The sequence below is a fragment of the Indicator indicator genome, chromosome 13 (assembly GCF_027791375.1).
Source record: "Indicator indicator isolate 239-I01 chromosome 13, UM_Iind_1.1, whole genome shotgun sequence".
Taxonomy (NCBI): domain Eukaryota; kingdom Metazoa; phylum Chordata; class Aves; order Piciformes; family Indicatoridae; genus Indicator; species Indicator indicator.
The window spans coordinates 23,616,777-23,627,203 of NC_072022.1; positions in this window are offsets into that span (position 1 = coordinate 23,616,777).

The window sequence follows — 10,427 nt, forward strand, 5'->3', positions numbered from 1 at the left end:
TGTCCTTAGTCCTGCTAGTTACACTTTTCTAGGATACCTTTGGACCTCTTGGTCACAAGGGCATATTGCTGATCCATGGATAACTTGCTGTCCACAAGGACTCCAAGTTCTTTCTCCATGGAGCTGCTTTTCAGCAGGAGGACCCCTAGTCTGTACTGCTGCCTGAAATTATCCCTCCCCAGATGCAGGACTCTGCACTTATCCTTTTTGAACTTCATGAGGTTCACCTTTGCCCAGATCTCGTTGGATATGTATCCCATGATCTAAACTGTTTTTCAGGGCTTAGGATGAATTTGACAAACTTAACTAGTTACAGAAGTCAAAAGTTCCTATTATTAAGATTTTGCATGGAAATCAGAGATACACATGACACAGGAAGCCCTAATGCATCATGTCAAGAGCATTTATTTTCATAAAATCATATTTTAAATGTTCTATTTAATGATATATTTAAACTGATACATATAAATAAAATTTCTGCTGTCACCATCCTGCGGTCTTCTACCTTGTTGTTGAAAAATAGGTCATTACTTATAAAAAAAAATTGAATCCTTATTTCAGAGTACCTTTTATAGATTTTTTTTTATTTGTTGCTCTGTGGAGGTTTTGTTGAGTTTTATCAATTCCAACAGTGACATGGAGACCTTAAAAATAAATTATTATGGAGCTGAATATGGTAACATTTACAATTCAGCTTTATTGGAATTTTACTATATTTTGATAGACGAGAGCTTTAATGATCATGTGCATGGTTTATAGCCGAAAATCTTTGGTAAAGTCCTTGCTAAGTCATGGGGAAGAGAAGAGGTGCCTGGAGACTGGAGAAAAGCAAATGTCACTCCAGTCTTCAAAAAAGGGCAAGAAGAAGGACACTTGGATTTACAAAGGGGAAGTCACATTGAACCAACCTGACAGATATGAGCACATAACCAGGTGGATAGATGATGGCAGAGCAGTGGATGTGGCTTATCTTGATCTCAAGAAAGCATCTGACACTGCCTCCCACAGCATCACAAAATCACAGAAAACATCCAGTTGGAGAAGACCTCAAAGCTAAACTGAAGAAGTGTGGTCTGGATGCCCAGGTAGTGAGGTGGATTGAGAACTGCTCAAAGGAAAGAAGTCAGAGACTTGTGGTCAATGGAACAGAGTCTACTTGGAGGCCTCTATCTAGGAGTCCCTTAGGGGTTGGTACTGGCACCAGTACTATTCAATATGTTAATCAAAGACCTGGATGAGGCACAGAGGGCATTGTCAGCCCTCTGTTGGTTGATGACACAAAACTGGGAGGAGTGGCTGACACCTGAAGGCTGTGCTGCCATTGGGACAGACCTGGACAGGCTGGAGAGTTGGGCAGGGAAGAAATTGAGTGAAATTCAACAAGAGCAAGTTTAGAGTCCTGCATCTAGGAAAGAACAACTCCAGGGATATGCATAGGTTGGGGACTGACCTGTTGGAGAGCAGCCTAGGGGAAAGGGACATGGGGGTCCCGGTGGACAACAGGATGACCATGAGCCAGCAATGTGCTCTTGTGGCCAAGAAGACCAAACACCATTCTGGGGTGTATTAGAAGGGGTGTGGTTGGCAGGTCAAGAGAGGTTCTCCTCCCCCTCTACCCTGCCCTGGTAAGGCCACATCTGGAATATTGTGCCCAGTTCTGAGCCACTCAGTTCAAAACGGACAGGGAAGTGCTTGAAGATTATGAAGTGAGTGGAACATCTCTCTTATGAGGAAAGGATGAGGGAGCTGGGTCTCTTTATCTTGGAGGAGAGGAGACTGAGGGGTGACCTCATTCATGTTTATAAATATGTGAAGGGCAAGTGTCAGGACAATGGAGCCAGGCTCTTCTCAGTGATGTCAAATGATAGGACAAAGGACAGTGGGTGCAAGCTGGAGCATAAGAGGTTCCATGTGAACATAAGGAAAAACTTCATTGTGAGGGTGATGGAGATGGAGCACTGGAACAGGCTGCCCAGACAGGTTGTGGAGTCTCCTCTGGAGACATTCAAAACCCACCTGGATGCATTCCTGTGTGACCTACTCTAGGTGATCCTGCTCTGCCAATGGCGGTTGGACTAGACGACCTTCCAAGGTTTCTTCCAACCCCTAACAACCTCTAATTCTGTGATCCTGTGAAAACAGAGTAAGGCAGTAACACAGTTTCCTGCTTTTTTTTCCAATGATCTGCATCCAAAAAAAATGCAGAAAACAAGCAAGTTTTCTTCATAATCATGCCAAAAATTTATTTTCTGGGTGAACTCTCAAATGTTAAAGCTCAAGTACACAGAGTGATGTTGCCATGGTGATGGCTACTGCAACCCAGGATGGGGAGATGTTTATGAAAGCACATTTATATACCCGTACACACATGCTGAGGCTCCAGCCTCCTGTCAGAAGGCAATCGAGCTATTCACGCGTTATCAGTCTGATGCTGCTCCTGGCAAGGCAGGGGGACATTCACTGAAGCCATTAAGCTGCAGCAAACCCCTCTATGATACATCCAATGCAAGGTTGTTTCTGTATATTGTGGTCACAAAGCCTTTGAGCCATCACTCCTGTTTCTAAACGAGGAAACCTTAATTTGCCATAAGATGCAATATTAGAGGATTTAGTGTTTCTATAGCTACGGGCAAAGAGTGGAGTAGTAATGTATTTGGTGTCCTCTGACCTCCCTTTTTCTAGATCTCCACTGAAATAAGCTGTCAAGTTTGAGAAATGTCAGAGTTTGGCCACTTGAGCCTGCCCAGAGGTGTAATTTTGCATGGTGTAGAATTCCTGTGAATGTATCACAACATGTTATTTCACACACAGTCAACATGGTGTGACATTCAGCAGCCTGAATTCGCCAGCGCCTACATGCTGAAATGAGTTTATGATTTCTCTCTAAAATGAAATCCAAGGTGTGTTAGTTCAGGTCAACAGAGGAATCCTCACTGCATTTCTGAGGATACAAATCAAAGGAAGCATCTCTTCTTCCTGCTGCTTCTGCAGACCTGTCTGTTAGCAGTTCTGCTGCTCTTGACACAGCCTTTCCACCTCATCCAGTACCAAGTTCAGTGTGGAAGCATTTCAAATTAAAAACTGATTTGTTCCTTTAGCTCAGTATCACTCACTCTGCAAACATGTTTAAGATCTATGAACAAGTAAATCTGTATGTAAAAGTCTCTATATCTGTAATAAATGTGTTTTCAGTAGCTTTCCAGGACATTTTCACGCTTTGACATCAGCCTTTCCAGAAATACTGTCACAAAAACAGATACAGATCTGAGGCTGTTTTCAACCAAGTCTCACCCAACTGTGACTGCAGCCTTAGGAGAAGAGGCACAGCTGCTCAGCCTATGGTTTTAGGTTCAGCCTCTCTTTGACGGACTTCCCATCATCACAGAAATCTCTCATCCTTGTTGAGATATAGGAAGATGAAGGTATTACATTAAATAACCCTTAGAAGTCTGTTATTCTAAAGACTACCTCAATTCCCTATTGTCCATTTCAGCATATTAGAGTCACTTTTGATACTTACATGTTGACAGTTAAATTTTCACATACACAGAATTTACCCCAGGCTACTATTAGGCTGAACTCTGAGCAGTTCCTATTAACACCATTAGTCTGTACTAACAAAGTTACAGTAATAATTTCTTAAGTAACCATAACACTTCTTGACCATAAGCAGAGGAGTTTTAGAGAGGAGTACAATACATACAATCTAAAATAAACAGATTGGCTGCTTTAGAAGGAAATATTTTCAGGAATGCTATTCTGTTGGTGTTGACCAGGGTTTGTGCATGGCTATCAAAGCTCAAATGCTTTATGCTGTAATTTTTTTTTCATTTAGAGACATTAGCAATTGAACATAAGCAAGGAGTGCATTATGACAAGAACAAAGAGGGTATATTCAAGAAACATCTAGCTTAGTATACTGAGTTAAAGCAGGCTATAAACTATGTAATTGATGCTTAGAGGTATTTCTGCACTTCCTATTTAAATCAGGACTTGTGCATGAACAGAAGGACTGATGGTTTGTGCTAATTCAGCTTTATACCTCTGGCTAAACGTGTGTAAGATGATCTTGTAAGATACCTAGGTTCAGGAACATATTTGTGCAAGACAGCTAGTGACATTTGGGAGCTTTTCCACAAAGTAAATGACAATCATCTGGCAGCAAAACCTTTACATAACAAACGTCATGGAACAGCACCTGTGGACGACCAGTCACAGAACATATTTTGCATACTGGTTAATATGAACTATTAGTTTCTCTCTGTATAAAGGAACAATACAAAAATACCCCAAGCAACAGCTCTGAAAGAAGACTAAGCACACCTGCTTTCAGCTATGAGCAGCATAGTATTCATGTTGCAGCAGAAGATCATAGAACATTAAGGCTGGAAAAGGCCTCCAAGATCAAGTTCAGCTGTCAACCCAACACCACCATGCTCACTAAATCATGTGCCATGTCTACATGTTTTTATGTACATGTCTACGTGTTTGAGTCACCAAGGATGGTGACTCAACCACCTCTCTTGGCAGGCTGTTCCAATGCCTAACCACTCTTTCAGTAAAGACATCTTTCCTAATATCCAGTCTAAGACTCCCCTGGTGCAACTTGAAGTCATTTACTCTCATCCTAAATGATGTTACAGCTTCTTAAAAAGACAGGATGATACATCAATTACACTAATTCTCTTAAGTCTAGAAAGTTATACTGAAAAGTTGACACTTTACAGAACCACAAGAACGTTGGCTGTCAGGGGCCTCAGAGGATTACCTGCTCCAACCTCTCACTCACAGCAGGACCAGTGCCAAGAATAGATCGAGTGGCCTTGTCCTCAAACTGAACACATCAAGCATTCCATCAGAGCTAAGGGGTTCAAGATGAACACAAATGTTTGCCATTTCTATTTTTTTCTTCTTTTTCTGCTGCTGACCCATCTGTTTCCTAGCAAAAATAACATCAGCATGCAAAAATAAGAAACCTCAAACCTGTAATATAACCAATCGTTAAAATTCATAGACATTTCTGCTTAAGGAAAAGAAAAAAAAAAGAAAGGGCAGAAATGGGAAAAAAGAAACTAAAGCCTTAACACACAACCATAGCAGCCATAGCATGAAAAATTCATTTCCATTAATGAGACATGGTAGTCCCCAGGCCAGCGCCCTTTGTATGTGAACCATGTTAATCAGATTGTATGAGCATTTGCCGAAACCTCCTGGGATAACAAGCAACTATAACTATACAGCAAGCATAGCAGATTAGCAGCTTGCTAAAAACTGCTTGACTTGTAACCCTTGAAGCATGAGAATGACACAGAGTTCCTGAATCACTGATAAGACAAAGCGTTTCGTTTGCATCTTTGCAGCATTTGATGTGATCCGTGCATTGCCAAAAACATGCACAAAATCTCCTCCTCAGAGGCATCTTTATGTAAGAAAGTACAGAATGAACAAATAAGTAAGGGATGTGTCAATTCAGACTGGCTCACATGCATTTCTTACACAGGGCCTTGCTATTGTTATCCTACATCTTTAAAATACCCTTCAGCAGCTTCAGCTGAGTTGGAGCAAGATGAAAACACAAGCATTCCTCCTAGAACTCAATGCAGAACCTCTGATTTCTTGGTAGACCTAACAAGGCAGCAGGATCTAGACATGACTAAGCAAATTTCTCCAATCTAAGAGGCCCTACTAAGTGAACCCTTCAGCCTGGGGGAAGAAAACAATCAGGATTTAGATTTTCTTTCCTTCATCTGCCACTAATACATTTAACTGCTTCCTGGTTTGGGTTTTATCTGCTGCATTTTCCCGGAGACAGAACCAGATGGGAGCTCTCACTACACGAGTACACTTTGTTTTAGAAACATTTCAGAGTTTCATGGAAATTTCAACGTCACTGCATACCTAACTTTTTACAGATTTCATTCCCAACCTAATTCTCATCTCAGTGACAAGTTCACACTTTTTGCTGGGAACCATTAAGAAACCAACATTCTCCAAAAGTAACCCAGAAAACGAAGAGAATTGGTAAACTAATTTCCAACTTCATCATAGTCACAAAAATACTAAGCACAGCTGAGTCTGAAAACAAACCCACGAAAAACTCTACTAGTGACTCCAAATGATATAATCAACTATTAAATTCTGCAAAGTCTTATAGCAGTATTTTCAACATTGTATGAAAATATTTGATCTTTGATGAATTGCAGTTCCACTGCCTGCCTTCTCTTCTACCACAACACTTAGGTGTCTCTTTGAAGGAAGGAAAAAAGACTTCATAAAATAAAGAAATGTATAATGGATAAGCATTTCTGTGCTGTTTCTGTCTCCTTGCAGGCCTCTGAGAAATTGTGTAGATCGCTATAGTGACTATCAGTATGGCCCTGGTCTCTTCTGCCTTTCTTTCCCTTTTGAAATATCCAATGAACAAAAAAACATGGAAATAGGCATACAGATCTCCAACTCTCTATATATTATCTTCAACTTCAAAAATGGAAAAGTAATTTTTCACATTCTCCCCAAAAACATCATTCAAAAATGAACATCCTCTGCGTTATTTCATATGTTAATTATTCCTCTTAGAAATAAACATTTCCTCACTAAAATAATGTGCATTTTGATTAAATTTAGGGTTTGATTGAGAATATTTCCCTCACAAAACAACTTAATCAGCTTTATTTCTATATGCCCTACTTTCAAGCTAAAAAAAAAAAAACCCGAACAAACAAAAAAAATCAACAAAAAACCCACAAAAAAACCCAAAAGATGCCCACAAGCTTCCACAGGAAGAGGATCAAGCCATGCAATTTAAAAAGGCAGAAGTGCTTTCTTCATCTCCACTGGTTTTTTTTTGTTTGTTTGTTTGTTTTTTTGTTGTTGTTGTTGTTTTTTTTACAGTCAAATGTCTGCCACTGAGCTTCCCAGCACAAAGTTTTTCATGATTTAAAGCAAGGAAAAAGAGGCAAATCAGTCTCTAGCGAAAAGTCACCCAAGCTCATGAAAAATTTAGAGTGACTAAATTTATAATTAAGATGAATCAAGAAACAACATCAGAACACAGTTTGTACATTAAACAGAAAGTCAAGACTGAAAATCTGGAAGCTTTTTTTTGTTGCTGCTGTTCCCAATAGCAAACACACAAAAATCCATGTGTGTTAGATACACATGCATACCTATAATTTCTGTAAGCATTGAAGGTATTTAGGAACAGAGTGAACTATTTTAAGTACGTCTCATAGCTTGAATAATTTATTTATGAACAGGGACGTTATTAAAAATAAATTATCTTCAATGGCACTTAAAAGTAATGCTGCTTGGAGACCAAATGGAAGGCAAACGTCATGAAAATATAAAACTCAGTAAGTCATAAAATGCTGCTTTATCACAGAATATTTACGCCACCGAAATACAGCCTGAAACAACTAGGTTGATTATAATAACACAAACAAAATTGTTACATTTCTTGTGTAACCAATACATTACTTAAACACTCAATTTTTCATTCTCTTTTTACAAGTGCCAAGCTATGACTCTGCCTCACACAAGGCTTTAGCTGCACTGCTATATATTACAAAGGGCTTGGTCTGAATAATCCTAATCAAAAGTCATCAGTTCCGTTACCCATTTTCAGATTTTTGCCAAAAACAACCAACTAAAAAAAAAATCCTAAATATAACCATTGCAAAGTTATGCCCAAAGCCTACCACGTTCAATGTAAAGACAGTAAACTCCAAAATGACCATTATGCCACATCTCTATGCAAGTAACATGCAAACCCTCCATAAATCTGTTCAGACCTGTAATCCATCTCCATCTCTCCTTTACTTTCAGATCCTGGAAATAATTAAGCCTACCGTTAAGCCAATTAAATATTGTGTGCTGTTACAAAACCATACTGGATTTCGATCATCTGTCCCTAAACTCAGTCCAAAATAATTGCAGTGAATACAATTATCTACTGCAGTTACCATCTGGGACATGAAAGGAAACGTTTTTATTATTGCCATTGTAATTTGGGACCCACAAAGACAAGTATTTGGGCTACATATGGAATTTATTTTTAAGGATTAATGTCAAAACAGGTGGATGCAACACTTCAAAAGACAGTTGGCTAAGTGCCCATAAAGTTTTCTACCTAGTGCAGACTACTACAAAGAGCTGGAGAACTGAATTTTACATCCCGGCTGGTTGTTAAGCCGCTGGTGATCTCAACAACAAAACTGGGATAAAAGACATTGACCTCTGTTCTAAAGCACTTTTATGTATCATTGAAGTAGTTACCATTGAAGTGAAGAGAGGACTTTCTCATTAGAGATGTAGATTATCAAAAACTGCTAGCAATTTCACTGACTGTTTTGGGAACTCTCTGTGCAGGGAAGGAGAATACATCACTTTGGGCACTTTTATTTGAGTAGATAGCTGTAAGTATGCATGTCTAACATTAGGCAAAGTTAAAATGTATTTGTCCTGCAGAGTGATTGCTCACTAAAAAGAGCAAAGGAGGACAGCAATCTAATTAAATTAATGAGAATCAGAAAAATAAATATATAGGGTACGAAATATAGAGAGGGTATTAACTTCAGAGCTTTTAATATAGCACTGAAAATAAGGTACTGAAACGCCTTTGAAGATAGTTTGAATCTGTTTTACTAAGGTCAAAATGACTGCAAAAGGATTGGTAGTGAGAGAAAACTTCTTACAGCCCTATCACAACTTAGACTTCACGCAGCTGAATAGAACTAGAGTGAACTCTCATTTAATGAGCCCATTAAGATTACCAGCTTGGTGACTAAGATCTAAGATTATTAATGACTCCACAACAGTCTATGAATTTGCTAGCCTCCATGTGTTTGAAAGGATCAGTTCTTTTCAACATATAATAAACTCCTCCTGTGGTCCTGCTGAGGCTCCTCAACTCTCACCTGTATTAAAGGAAATTAGTTTGCTCAATTTCTCCAAAGTATACAATAAAACCATCAAAACTGAGCCAGAAAGAGTTTTCCATCACAACCTGTGTTAATATCTAGTAATTATGGTTGTTTTGTGATTGGTTTCTTGCTTTAAAATAATAAGCCCATGTCCACTAAGACCCCATACTATTTACTTTCCCTGTTTTAATAAAAGATAAAGCAGTGCATAGTACAACTCAGCCATGTAGGCTGGCATTAGAGCAAGTTTCTTTCCAAAATTCAGAATTCTACACTGCTTTCTGTTGGACAGCATGCTCAAACCTTAAGCCTATGAAGATTCTAATAGCTTTGGATGACACAGCATAATGTTTGAAAATAAACACACACTTGAAACTTCAGGCATTGAACTGAATTCTGCTTTTTAGCAGGCCTGCTCTGAGCATCCAGATGTGTGTGTCTGGGTTTTTAAGGTTTACCTGAGGCACACTGTAGTGTGAGAATTGAGTTAAAATACTTAAAAGATAATGATACAACTATTTAGCTAAAAAAAAACCAAAACAAAACCAACTAACCAAAGACCCCAAAACCAACAACAACAAAAAACCCACCCAAAATAATGACATTACTATGAAAATATGTATTTATCTACAGACATGATGTTGAGTAGGCCTTCATCCCAGAAGGAATATTTCACTATTATTACTACTACAAACATCTCCTCTCTCTATTTTGAAACTCAACAATTAGATTTAGAGAAAATATGCTTAATTACACCCAGAACAATCAAGACTGACTGCTTGGAGGGTCTGAGTCTCTCAGTCCATCTGCTGAGTACGTCCACTGCTTTTTTGGCACTTTGTTGAAGTCATGAAGTGTGCACACACACAGAGGTTAGAAGCATTTCAAAACCATGTAAGCAGATGGTGATACAGCAGGTGGTAATTTCATTACATAACTCCTAGAACATGTTTCCCCCCCACTCAAAAAAAAAAAAAAAAAAAAAAAGAGGGAGACAATAAACAATGTCCAGGCTGATCTTTTTACTGCAGTGTAGTAGCATTTGTTGCATTGTCAATAATTTTCCACCCATCTATTCTGCAATTGGAAACAGTGATAAACAAGAAGTTCTATACCATGCTTTATGCCTAATGCAACATGCAGAGATATAAAAATAATAATCATTAAAAAAAAAACCACAAAACCAAGTATAAGTTGCCTAAGACAAGAAAATAACTGTAATTATATAGCACTGAATGAGACAGTATATTAGTTCTGCAGATACAAAGAAGTCAAAAAGATTTACACACATCTGCTCATACATCAATACAGAACATTGATGCTGCTAAACTGTGGAACCAATGAAGAAATTTTAGTCTTAACTCTTCATTTTATGCAGAGGTATGGAACCACATGGGAATGAAAAAGCATGATACAGACATGATGCCAGAGGTAAACCAGAATCTGAGTTATTTTAATGAATGTGAGAGAAAAGAAGAACAGATAGGATTTTACTGGTCTACTTAA